The sequence below is a fragment of the Oncorhynchus nerka genome, linkage group LG10 (genome assembly GCF_034236695.1).
Source record: "Oncorhynchus nerka isolate Pitt River linkage group LG10, Oner_Uvic_2.0, whole genome shotgun sequence".
Classification (NCBI taxonomy): Eukaryota; Metazoa; Chordata; class Actinopteri; order Salmoniformes; family Salmonidae; genus Oncorhynchus; species Oncorhynchus nerka.
Window position 1 is genome coordinate 85,830,229 of NC_088405.1, and position 13,265 is coordinate 85,843,493.

Here is a 13,265-nt window from a genome sequence, read left to right on the forward strand (position 1 = left end):
TGATGTCACTTGTTAAATCCACTTCAATCTGTGTAAATGAAACACCGAATACAAACAGTGTAGCTATTCCCTCCGCAAGGCAATCAAACAAGCTAAGCGTCAGTATAGAGACAAAGTAGAATCGCAATTCAACGGCTCAGACACAAGAGGTATGTGGCAGGGTCTACAGTCAATCACGGATTACAAAAAAGAAAACCAGCCCAGTCACTGACCAGGATGTCTTGCTCCCAGGCAGACTAAATAACTTTTTTGCCCGCTTTGAGGACAATACAGTGCCACTGACACGGCCTGCAGCCGAGGTGAGTAACCCTCGCAAGGCTGCAGGCCCAGACGGCATCCCCAGCCGCGCCCTCAGAGCATGTGCAGACCAGCTAGCTGGGTGTTTACGAACATATTCACTCAATCCCTATCCTAGTCTGCTGTTCCCACATGCTTCAAGAGGGCCACCATTGTTCCTGTTCCCAAGAAAGCTAAGGTAACTGAGCTAAACGACTACCGCCCCGTAGCACTCACTTCCGTCATCATGAAGTGCTTTGAGAGACTAGTCAAGGACCATATCACCTCCACCCTACTTGACACCCTAGACCCACTCCAATTTGCTTACCGCCCAAATAGGTCCACAGACGATGCAATCTCAACCACACTGCACACTGCCCTAACCCATCTGGACAAGAGGAATACCTATGTGAGAATGCTGTTCATCGACTACAGCTCGGCATTCAACACCATAGTACCCTCCAAGCTCGTCATCAAGCTCGAGACCCCGCCCTGTACAACTGGGTACTGGACTTCCTGACGGGCCGCCCCCAGGTGGTGAGAGTAGGTAACAACATCTCCACCCCGCTGATCCTCCACACTGGGGCCCCACAAGGGTGCGTTCTGAGCCCTCTCCTGTACTCCCTGTTCACCCACGACTGCGTGGCCACGCACGCCTCCAACTCAATCATCAAGTTGCGGACGACACAACAGTGGTAGGCTTGATTACCATCAACGACGAGACGGCCTACAGGGAGGAGGTGAGGGCCCTCGTAGTGTGGTGTCAGGAAAATAACCTCACACTCAACGTCAACAAAACTAAGGAGATGATTGTGGACTCCAGGAAACAGCAGAGGGAACACCCCCCTATTCACATCGAAGGAACAGTAGTGGAGAGGGTAGTAAGTTTTAAGTTCCTCAGTGTACACATCACAGACAAACTGAATTGGTCCACCCACACAGACAACATCGTGAAGAAGGCGCTGCAGCGCCTCTTCAACCTCAGGAGGCTGAAGAAATTCGGCTTATCACCAAAAGCACTCACACACTTCTACAGATGCACAATCGAGCGCATCCTGTCGGGCTGTATCACCGCCTGATACGGCAACTGCTCCGCCCACAACCGTAAGGAAGGCCATAAAGATCATCAAGGACAACAACCACCCGAGCCACTGCCTGTTCACCCCGCTATCATCCAGAAGGCGAGGTCAATACAGGTGCATCAAAGCTGGGGCCGAGAGACTGAAAAACAGCTTCTATCTTCTATCTTCTATCTGTTAAACAGCCACCACTAACATTGAGTGGCTGCTGCCAACACACTGACTCAACTCCAGCCACTTTAATAATGGGAATTGATGGGAATTGATGTAAAATATATCACTAGCCACTTTAAACAATGCTACTTAATATAATGTATACATACCCTACATTATTTATCTCATATGTATACGTATATACTGTACTCTATATCATCTACTGCATCTTTATGTAATACATGTATCACTAGCCACTTTAAACTATGCCACTTTGTTTACATACCCTACATTACTCATCTCATATGTATATACTGTACTCGATAACATCTACTGCATCTTGCCTATGCTGTAAGTCGCTCTGGATAAGAGCGTCTGCTAAATGACTTAAATGTAAATGTAAATCACTCATTCATATATCTTTATGTACATATTCTTTATCCCTTTACACGTGTGTGTGTATAAGGTAGTAGTTTTGGAATTGTTAGTTAGATTACTCGTTGGTTATTACTGCATTGTCGGAACTAGAAGCACAAGAATTTCGCTACACTCGCATTAACATCTGCTAACCATGTGTATCTGACAAATAACATTTGATTTGATTTGATGAAGGGGAGGAAACAGGTTAAAGAAGGATTTTTAAACCTTGAGACATGGATTGTGTATGTGTACCATTCAGAGGGTGAATAGGCTTAAAATGTAAATGCCTTTGAACAGGGTATGTATGGTAGTAGGTGCCAGGCGCACAAGCTTGTGTCAAGAACTGCAACGCTGCTAAGTTTTTCATGCTCAACAGTTTACCATGTGTATCAAGAATGGTCCACCACCCAAAGGACATCCAGCCAACTTGACACAACTGTGGGAAGCAATGGAGTCAACATGGGCCAGCATCCCTGTGAAACGCGTTCGGCACCTTGTAAAGTCCATGCCGACGAATTGAGGCTGTTCTGAGGGCAAAAGGGGGTGGTGGGGTCCATGGTGGTTATGTGTTGTTAGCTATGCTATTGTATTTGAGACAAGTGTATTGCAGTTCATTTAGTCTATGACAGTTTTTTGTCGTTGACAAATTAAAAGTTGACCCACCCATGACATTGAACTCAACTGGTTTGCTCCTACACTCTCTGGTGTAGAGGGACTGTAGACCTACAATTCATTATTAACCAATACACTTACTGCTCCTAGCAAACCTACTGGTCCTATATGCTTACTAGTTGTTGCATGTTATAACTTTACCATGGATTGGACAGAGGACTAGCTTAATTCATAGTAGTTAAAAGCAGACTGCACACACAAAGTAAGCAAAATATCGGTATTTCCGCAACAACTAAGAGCATTGAAGCATGAGGCTAAAATGATCTGCTGTTTTGGCCCAGAAGCTACAACACTGTATCAGCGTGAAGCACACTCGTGGTTCCTCTGTGCGACTGTGAGCTTATCTCAATATCTGCGGTGCTGCTCGTAGCAAATGTCATAATGCTGAGTCTACCTTTAATGCCTGGACTGGGTGATAAGACTCTGATATCTTAAACATATCTAGGAATAAAACTAATACAACGGAGAGTACATTTACATTACATTTACATTTAAGTCATTTAGCAGACGCTCTTATCCAGAGCGACTTACAAATTGGAGCGTTCACCTTATGACATCCAGTGGAACAGCCACTTTACAATAGTGCATCTAAATCTTTTAAGGGGGTGAGAAGGATTACTTTATCCTATCCTAGGTATTCCTTAAAGAGGTGGGGTTTCAGGTGTCTCCGGAAGGTGGTGATTAACTCCGCTGTCCTGGCGTCGTGAGGGAGTTTGTTCCACCATTGGGGGGCCAGAGCAGCGAACAGTTTTGACTGGGCTGAGCGGGAACTGTACTTCCTCAGTGGTAGGGAGGCGAGCAGGCCAGAGGTGGATGAACGCAGTGCCCTTGTTTGCGTGTAGGGCCTGATCAGAGCCTGGAGGTACTGAGGTGCCGTTCCCCTCACAGCTCCGTAGGCAAGCACCATGGACTTGTAGCGGATGCGAGCTTCAACTGGAAGCCAGTGGAGGGAGCGGAGGAGCGGGGTGACGTGAGAGAACTTGGGAAGGTTGAACACCAGACGGGCTGCGGCGTTCTGGATGAGTTGTAGGGGTTTAATGGCACAGGCAGGGAGCCCAGCCAACAGCGAGTTGCAGTAATCCAGACGGGAGATGACAAGTGCCTGGATTAGGACCTGCGCCGCTTCCTGTGTGAGGCAGGGTCGTACTCTGCGGATGTTGTAGAGCATGAACCTACAGGAACGGGCCACCGCCTTGATGTTAGTTGAGAACGACAGGGTGTTGTCCAGGATCACGCCAAGGTTCTTAGCGCTCTGGGAGGAGGACACAATGGAGTTGTCAACCGTGATGGCGAGATCATGGAACGGGCAGTCCTTCCCCGGGAGGAAGAGCAGCTCCGTCTTGCCGAGGTTCAGCTTGAGGTGGTGATCCGTCATCCACACTGATATGTCTGCCAGACATGCAGAGATGCGATTCGCCACCTGGTCATCAGAAGGGGGAAAGGAGAAGATTAATTGTGTGTCGTCTGCATAGCAATGATAGGAGAGACCATGTGAGGTTATGACAGAGCCAAGTGACTTGGTGTATAGCGAGAATAGGAGAGGGCCTAGAACAGAGCCCTGGGGACGCCAGTGGTGAGAGCGCGTGGTGAGGAGACAGATTCTCGCCACGCCACCTGGTAGGAGCGACCTGTCAGGTAGGACGCAATCCAAGCGTGGGCCGCGCCGGAGATGCCCAACTCGGAGAGGGTGGAGAGGAGGATCTGATGGTTCACAGTATCGAAGGCAGCCGATAGGTCTAGAAGGATGAGAGCAGAGGAGAGAGAGTTAGCTTTAGCAGTGCGGAGCGCCTCCGTGATACAGAGAAGAGCAGTCTCAGTTGAATGACTAGTCTTGAAACCTGACTGATTTGGATCAAGAAGGTCATTCTGAGAGAGATAGCGGGAGAGCTGGCCAAGGACGGCACGTTCAAGAGTTTTGGAGAGAAAAGAAAGAAGGGATACTGGTCTGTAGTTGTTGACATCGGAGGGATCGAGTGTAGGTTTTTTCAGAAGGGGTGCAACTCTCGCTCTCTTGAAGACGGAAGGGACGTAGCCAGCGGTCAGGGATGAGTTGATGAGCGAGGTGAGGTAAGGGAGGAGGTCTCCGGAAATGGTCTGGAGAAGAGAGGAGGGGATAGGGTCAAGCGGGCAGGTTGTTGGGCGGCCGGCCGTCACAAGACGCGAGATTTCATCTGGAGAGAGAGGGGAGAAAGAGGTCAGAGCACAGGGTAGGGCAGTGTGAGCAGAACCAGCGGTGTCGTTTGACTTAGCAAACGAGGATCGGATGTCGTCGACCTTCTTTTCAAAATGGTTGACAAAGTCATCTGCAGAGAGGGAGGGGGAGGGGGAGGAGGATTCAGGAGGGAGGAGAAGGTGGCAAAGAGCTTCCTAGGGTTAGAGGCAGATGCTTGGAATTTAGAGTGGTAGAAAGTGGCTTTAGCAGCAGAGACAGAAGAGGAAAATGTAGAGAGGAGGGAGTGAAAGGATGCCAGGTCCGCAGGGAGGCGAGTTTTCCTCCATTTCCGCTCGGCTGCCCGAGCCCTGTTCTGTGAGCTCGCAATGAGTCGTCGAGCCACGGAGCGGGAGGGGAGGACCGAGCCGGCCTGGAGGATAGGGGACATAGAGAGTCAAAGGATGCAGAAAGGGAGGAGAGGAGGGTTGAGGAGGCAGAATCAGGAGATAGGTTGGAGAAGGTTTGAGCAGAGGGAAGAGATGATAGGATGGAAGAGGAGAGAGTAGCGGGGGACAGAGAGCGAAGGTTGGGACGGCGCGATACCATCCGAGTAGGGGCAGTGTGGGAAGTGTTGGATGAGAGCGAGAGGGAAAAGGATACAAGGTAGTGGTCGGAGACTTGGAGGGGAGTTGCAATGAGGTTAGTGGAAGAACAGCATCTAGTAAAGATGAGTTCGAGCGTATTGCCTGCCTTGTGAGTAGGGGGGGAAGGTGAGAGGGTGAGGTCAAAAGAGGAGAGGAGTGGAAAGAAGGAGGCAGAGAGGAATGAGTCGAAGGTAGACGTGGGGAGGTTAAAGTCGCCCAGAACTGTGAGAGGTGAGCCGTCCTCAGGAAAGGAGCTTATCAAGGCATCAAGCTCATTGATGAACTCTCCGAGGGAACCTGGAGGGCGATAAATGATAAGGATGTTAAGCTTGAAAGGGCTGGTAACTGTGACAGCATGGAATTCAAAGGAAGCGATAGACAGATGGGTAAGGGGAGAAAGAGAGAATGACCACTTGGGAGAGATGAGGATCCTGGTGCCACCACCCCGCTGACCAGAAGCTCTCGGGGTGTGCGAGAACACGTGGGCGGACGAAGAGAGAGCAGTATGAGTAGCAGTGTTATCTGTGGTGATCCATGTTTCCGTCAGTGCCAAGAAGTCGAGGGACTGGAGGGAGGCATAGGCTGAGATGAACTCTGCCTTGTTGGCCGCAGATCGGCAGTTCCAGAGGCTACCGGAGACCTGGAACTCCACGTGGGTCGTGCGCGCTGGGACCACCAGATTAGGTGGCCGCGGCCACGCGGTGTGGAGCGTTTGTATGGTCTGTGCAGAGAGGAGAGAACAGGGATAGACAGACACATAGTTGACAGGCTACAGAAGAGGCTACGCTAATGCAAAGGAGATTGGAATGACAAGTGGACTACACGTCTCGAATGTTCAGAAAGTTAAGCTTACGTAGCAAGAATCTTATTGACTAAAATGATTCAAATGATACAGTACTGCTGAAGTAGGCTAGCTGGCAGTGGCTGCGTTGTTGACTTTGTAGGCTAGCTGGCAGTGGCTGCGTTGTTGACACTACACTAATCAAGTCGTTCCGTTGAGTGTGATAGTTTCTACAGTGCTGCTATTCGGGGGCTAGCTGGCTAGCTAGCAGTGTTGATTACGTTACGTTGCGTTAAAAGAACGGCAATAGCTGGCTAGCTAACCTAGAAAATCGCTCTAGACTACACAATTGTCTTTGATACAAAGACGGCTATGTAGCTAGCTATGTAGCTAGCTACGATCAAACAAATCAAACCTTTGTACTGTAATGAAATGAAATGAAAATGTGATACTACCTGTGGAGCGAAGCGGAATGCGACCGGGTTATTGAGTGAGGAAGTTCTATTCGGTAGACGTTGGCTAGCTGTTGGCTAGCTAGCAGTGTCTCCTACGTTAAGGACGACAAATAGCTGGCTAGCTAACCTCGGTAAATTAAGATAATCACTCTAAGACTACACACTCTAAACTACACAATAATCTTGGATACGAAGACAGCAAAGACAACTATGTAGCTAGCTAACACTACACTAATCAAGTCGTTCAGTTGAGTGTAATAGTTTTTACAGTGCTGCTATTCGGTAGACGGTGGACGTTAGCTAGCTGGCTAGCTGGCTAGCTGCTGGGCAGATAGCAGTGTAGACTACGTTAGGACGACGAAATACGATAATTACGCAATTATCTTTGATACAAAGACGGCTATGTAGCTAGCTAAGAAGAAATTGCTAAGATTAGACAAATCAAACCGTTGTGCTATAGTGAAATGTAATGAAATGTAATACTACCTGCGGACCGAAGTGCGAATGCGACCGCTCGCTCCAACCCGGAAGTAGTGATCTGTACGACTTACTACAATAGAGAACAAATAAGTATGACTGAGACCATGTTGCAGCTCTGTAGAATGTCCAAGAAATGATATTTCTTGTCCATCTTTTCACGGGCGTCCTCAACCTATTGTAGGTTAGCAATGTAAGTTAGCAATGTACATTCCCTGCCCACCTCAGGATTTTACCCCTTCCAACCCCAATTTTGCTGTGTTTGTTATTGTCACTATATAGTTTTGTGTTTGTTTTTTTGGCAATAAACAGTCAATCTTTGTAGCTATAGTGCGTGTGTGAGATTTTCTGACCTATCTAGACCTATTCAATAAAGATAACCACTTACCTCCATTGCTCTAAGGGAGTGAAGATTACCTCTGGTGCTGTGATTCTGTTACTCCTGGCAGTGTCTCTCAGTATGACCTCAGCCCCCTCCTCTCTTCTCTGAGAGAGCAGCCATCTGGGAAAATCTGGATGTAACTTGTCAAACATACAGTACATTAGGTAGTACAGTTAGACCAGGTCCAGGGTCCTCAACTAGACTGTGTTGAGTGTCAATTCATCAATTTACCACCAGATGGGGATGTGCATCTGCCCAGACTCTGCCATGGGCACCAAGAGCCACCTCCTGTCACGGATGAAGTAGGTCACTGCTGGCATGAACATTTGGCCCAAACCAGATCCCATGAACACCCCCAGGGAGCCGAACCCCATGCAGAATCTTGGATTCTGCAGACACCAACCAGTACACAGGTCAAAGGTGTATTGTGCTTATTGGATAAATCCAATATTTGCATGGAAGTTGGACAGTTAGGAATTAATGGTAGTTTATTATTAAAGTTTGTCACAAACCTAACACATAATCTACCACAGAGTTGGAGAATCCACCAAAGCCCACAAAGACAGAGCTGGCGCTGAATGCCTTCCAGTTTGGGAGAATACCTGGGCGAAGATGTAACATCATTATGGAAAAGAACATTGGGCTTCTTCCAAACCTGCAAATTAAGAAATTATGTGACTAAACTAAATAAAAAATTAACTACACTATGAAACAAAGACAAATTATATAAATAATGATAGTTAAAGCTTTGGGGCACCTTAAATGAAATTTTGGGGGAAAAAACAACTTGTGTCCTTCATTCATTGAATCAGATTACTCATTCATCACAAAGCCCACTTATATTGCAAACTACTTTAATGATTTTTTTCATTGGCAAGATAAGCAATATTAGGGATGACATGCCAGCAACAAACTCTGACACTACACATCAAAGTATATCGGACCAAATTATGAAAGACAATAATTGTACTTTTGAATTCCGTAAAGTCAGTGTGGATGAGGTGAAATAATTATTGTTGTCTATCTTCAATTTAAGCCTCATGGAGAGCTTGTGCCCTCAGGCCTGGAGGGAAGCTCAAGTCATTCCGCTACTTTGAGTATAGCCAGAGTATCGATGTATGCGGATGACTCAACACTATACATGTTAGCTACTGAAATGACTACAACACAACGAAGAGCTGCAGTTAGTTTCAGAGTCGGTGGCAAGGAATAAGTTAGCCCTAAATATTTCTAAAAACTAAAAGTTTACCGGAAGTTTTACAAGCGTACTTGGGAGGTCTGGAAAACTAAGCACGCATGGGAGCATACTTTTTCTTTCCCTTCGCAGTGGAGGCTATCCAATAACACCTTGCGACACAGTGAAAATTCCCAAACCTCTGAATTAATGGCGAACTGAAATCCCCGCTTAAGAGAAAATGTTCCAGAGGAAGAAGTTTGTCAAATGTAAATATTATGTTTATTTATTCACCACATTATGTTAAAACATTTTTAAATTAAAATGTTGACTCACTCCTATTTATCAGCCAGCTAGCCAAGCTAAGTTAGCTGGTTGGACACGATGGCTAGCTAGCAGGCGATCACGTCCTGGTTATCAGCTGTTTAGAGATGAACAACTAAAAAAACTAATCGTCAAGTCAGCAGTGCCAATTGTGAAGACCCAGACAGTATTTTAATCGTGAATTGGTGAACTTGCTAGCCAGCTAAAGTCAAATGTATCAAATTATTTTTTCCCCCAATTTGTTTTCATGGCATTGGCTTGGCAGGACAAACCAGTTGTGTCCGACTGGTTTGGAGGCAAGACATTTGAACAACATCTGCTTAAAAACATAGTAAATGCAGCTAGCTGTGTTCTGTTTAATCTAAGCTTGATAGTCAGCCAAGTTATTTGTGCATTTAATATTGCAGATTGATCATGGCTTTTATCAATGTAATTGTCTGCATCATTTCCAATCCCCCATATATATATTTTTTCAAAAAGTACACTACCAGTCAAAAGTTTTAGAACACCTTCTCATTCAAGGGTTTTTCTTTATTTGTACTATTTTCTACTTTGTAGAATAGTAGTGAAGACATAAAAACTATGAAATAACACATATGGAATCATGTAGTAACCAAGAAACTGTTAAACAAATCAAAATATATTTTATATTTGAGATTCTTCAACGTAGCCAACCTTTGCCTTGATGACAGCTTTGCACACTCTTGGCATTCTCTCAACCAGCTTCATGAGGTAGTCAACTGGAATTTATGAGGACCGGCACAGAGGATAAGTACATTAGAGTTACCAGCCTCAGAAATTGCTCCCCAAATAAATGCTTCACAGAGTTCAAGTAACAGACACATCTCAACATCAACTGTTCAGGGGAGACTGTGTGAATCAGGCCTTCATGGTCAAATTGCTGCAAAGAAACCACTACTAAAGGACACCAATAAGAAGAAGATCCTTACCTGGGCCAAGAAACATGAGCAATGGACATTAGACCGGTGTAAATCTGTCCTTTGGTCTGATGAGTCCACATTTGAGAATGTCTTTGTGAGACACAGAGTAGGTGAAAGGATGATCTCTGCATGTGTGGTTCCAAACATGAAGCATGGAGGAGGAGGTGTGATGGTGTGGGTGTGCTTCGCTGGTGACACAGTCAGTGATTTATTTAGCATTCAAGGCACACTTAACTAGCATGGCTACCACAGCATTCTGCAGCGATATGCCATCACATCAGGTTTGCGCTTAGTGGGACTATCATTTGTTTTTCTACAGGACAATGACCCAACACACCTCCAGGCTGTGTAAGGGGTATTTGACCAAAAAAGAGAGTGATGGAGTGCTGTATCAGATGACCTGGCCTCCACAATCATCCGACCTCAACCCAATTGAGATGGTTTTGGATGAGTGTCACAGGAATTTCATAATTCCTATATGTGTTCATTAATTAAATACACTCTGTCTGTTTTTAAGAATTTGTAAGATTCTTATTTGTATAAAATAGACAGGGACCAGTCTTATCAAAATTAGATAATAGTATTTATTCTCGGAACGCGCTGTCATGGAACCACAAACAACAGTTTATTTACAAAATATGACGTCATAGGTTATAAAATGTCCTTCCTCCTATCGACCAGGACAAAGCAGGTTCAAAAGTTTATTCCAACCTCCTAGCGCACACACACTATATCAATATTAACTTCTGGAGTCTTCACCTTCATCCATCACTATTTAGAAGACAGTTCCAGATAATGGAAAACCCAGGGAGGCACTCACTGCCTTATCTAAACATCCCAGAGCTAAGTTGGGTTGGTTCAACCATAGGTTAACGATCCTTTTTGCTTACTTAAAAACCCACAATCCATTCCTCCCCAACCCAGCTAGAATGGTGTTTATTATGTTTAATTACCCCCTGTTTCATGCTACACAATCCCTTCCTTTATGAATTAACATTATTAATCAGATATAATAAAACAGAGTAGAGTTTAATTATTTCTAGTTCTATTTAAAATGTAGATATTGTTTAGTCATTATTCATAACATTCCTAACAATGTGTTGGACCACAGAGTGAAGGAAAAGCTGCCAATGTGCTCAGCATATGTGGGAACTCCTTCAAGACTGTTGGAAAAACATTTCAGGTGAAGTTGGTTTAGAGAATTGCAAAGCTGCCATCAAGGAAAAGGGTGGTTAATTTGAAGAATCTCAAATATAAAATGTATTTTTATATGTTTAACACTTTTTTGGTTACTCCATGATTCCATATGTGTTATTTCGTAGTTTTGATGTCTTCACTATTATTTTACAATGTAGAAAATTGTTTTAAAAATTAAAGAAGAACCATTGAATGAATAGGTGTGTTCAAACTTTTGACTGGTACTGTATGTTGTTGTTTTTTTGTTACATTTATTTCTCACTTGTTTGATAAGATCAGTACAGATTCCCCACATGGGGAGTACAGAGACCCCACATGGGGCCCGACCCCAAGTTTGGGGTTGTCACTGGTTACCACAGCCACAAATATTTGCTCTTTGTTCTTATTTTAAGGTTAGACATTAGGTTTGCAGTGTGGTTAAGGTTAAGGTTTAGCATTAGGTTTAAAATCAGATTTTAATAAGATACATTTTAGAAACAGGCAGGTTTTAGGCATAATTATGACTTTGTGACTGTGGTATCTAGTGACGACGCTAGTTTGGGAACCACTGTACTAACTTCTCTCTGCTTGCTTCCTCTCTCTGTCTCCTCTGCTTCCTCCTGCATGCATTGTAGCCTGCCTCAGCCTCAACACTGTCTGTCTCAGTAGCCTTCTCTCTGTAAAGCATAGTTATTATGAGAACTCAGTAGCCCACGCAGGCGAAGATAACGATCAAAACGCTGTTCATGATTCTACTTCTTCGCAAAGAGTCAAGCACGATTACAACTCAGTCAGGTCAAGAATAGACGTTTTCTGAGCTTTGATCAACGCTGGGAGCAATATTTAGATGTTGACCGGTAATTGATTTGATTGTGTACTATATTCTGTATATATAGTTACGGCCATTCCACCGTCATAGTACTGATGAAGCCTAAGCTGGAATGGCTAGCTTCATTAGATCTAGCTTTTTCCCCTTCGTACAGTGCCTTCAGAAAGTTTCCACACCCCTTGACTTTTTCCACTTTATGTTGTGTTACAAAGTGGGATTCAAATGGATTTAGATCATCACAAAACTTCATTTGAAGTGGAAGAAGAATTCAAACATTAGTAAAACAAAATCATGAAAAATAAAACACTATGTCTTAATTAGACAAGTATTTAACGTTCTGAGTCAATGCTTGTTAGAATCACCTTTGGCAGTGATTACAGCTCTGAGTCTTTCTGGGTACGTCTCTAAGAGCTTTCCACAACTGCATTTTGCAACATTTGCCCATTATTCTTTACAAAATTCTTCTAGCTTTGTCAAATTGGTTGTTAATCTCTATTATACAACCATTTTCAGGTATTGCAATAGATTTTCAAACAGATTTAAGTCAAAACTGTTACCAGGCCACTCAGGAACAGTCACTGTCTTCTTGCTAAGCAACTCCAGTGTAGATTCTGCCTTGTGTTTTAAGTTATTATCTTGCTGAAAGGTGAATTCATCTCTCCGGTATCTGGTAGAAAGCAGACTGAACAAGATTTTCCTCTATGGTTTTGCCTGTGCTCAGCTCCAGTCCTTTTCTTGTTAATTAGCATATTGCTCACACCCGTGGCCTGCTGCCTGAAACGTTTCAGTTTGTTTAAATATTCCGTGTGTGAAGGGGACTGCTGGTATGTCTGCAAGTTTTCAAATAATCTATTTATTACAATATCACCATTTCTGTCTTATCAATGTGAGAGCGCATTGGCCGGCAATCTCACAAACCCATTAGGAAGGATCCTGGCAGCCAATGTAAAGAAAATCGTCCACTGAAAGGGTCCCCAATGTGATTTCATTTTATAATAATCACTAACTCGGCTACTCCCGCTTACACTGTCTTTCAGTTGCTTGGCCATTGCACACAACTGGAGCAGCAGCCAATGATGAGGCTAGAGAGGTTGGGGCGAAATCCTGCACGGAGCCTTCACCGTGCGCTGCACCTTTAAGAGCGCATCAGCAGTCAGAAAGTCTTGTTGATTTTACCAGAGTGGTTAGTTTGTAAAGTCTTTGACTCGATCGCCGGTGTTAACGCTCTAGGTCGTGGTTGTTAACTTTTGCGACTGCACCGGTTATTGATCGCATTGATTAGTAGCAACATTGTTGCGAATCTTTGACATACGAACCATAAGACTGACTG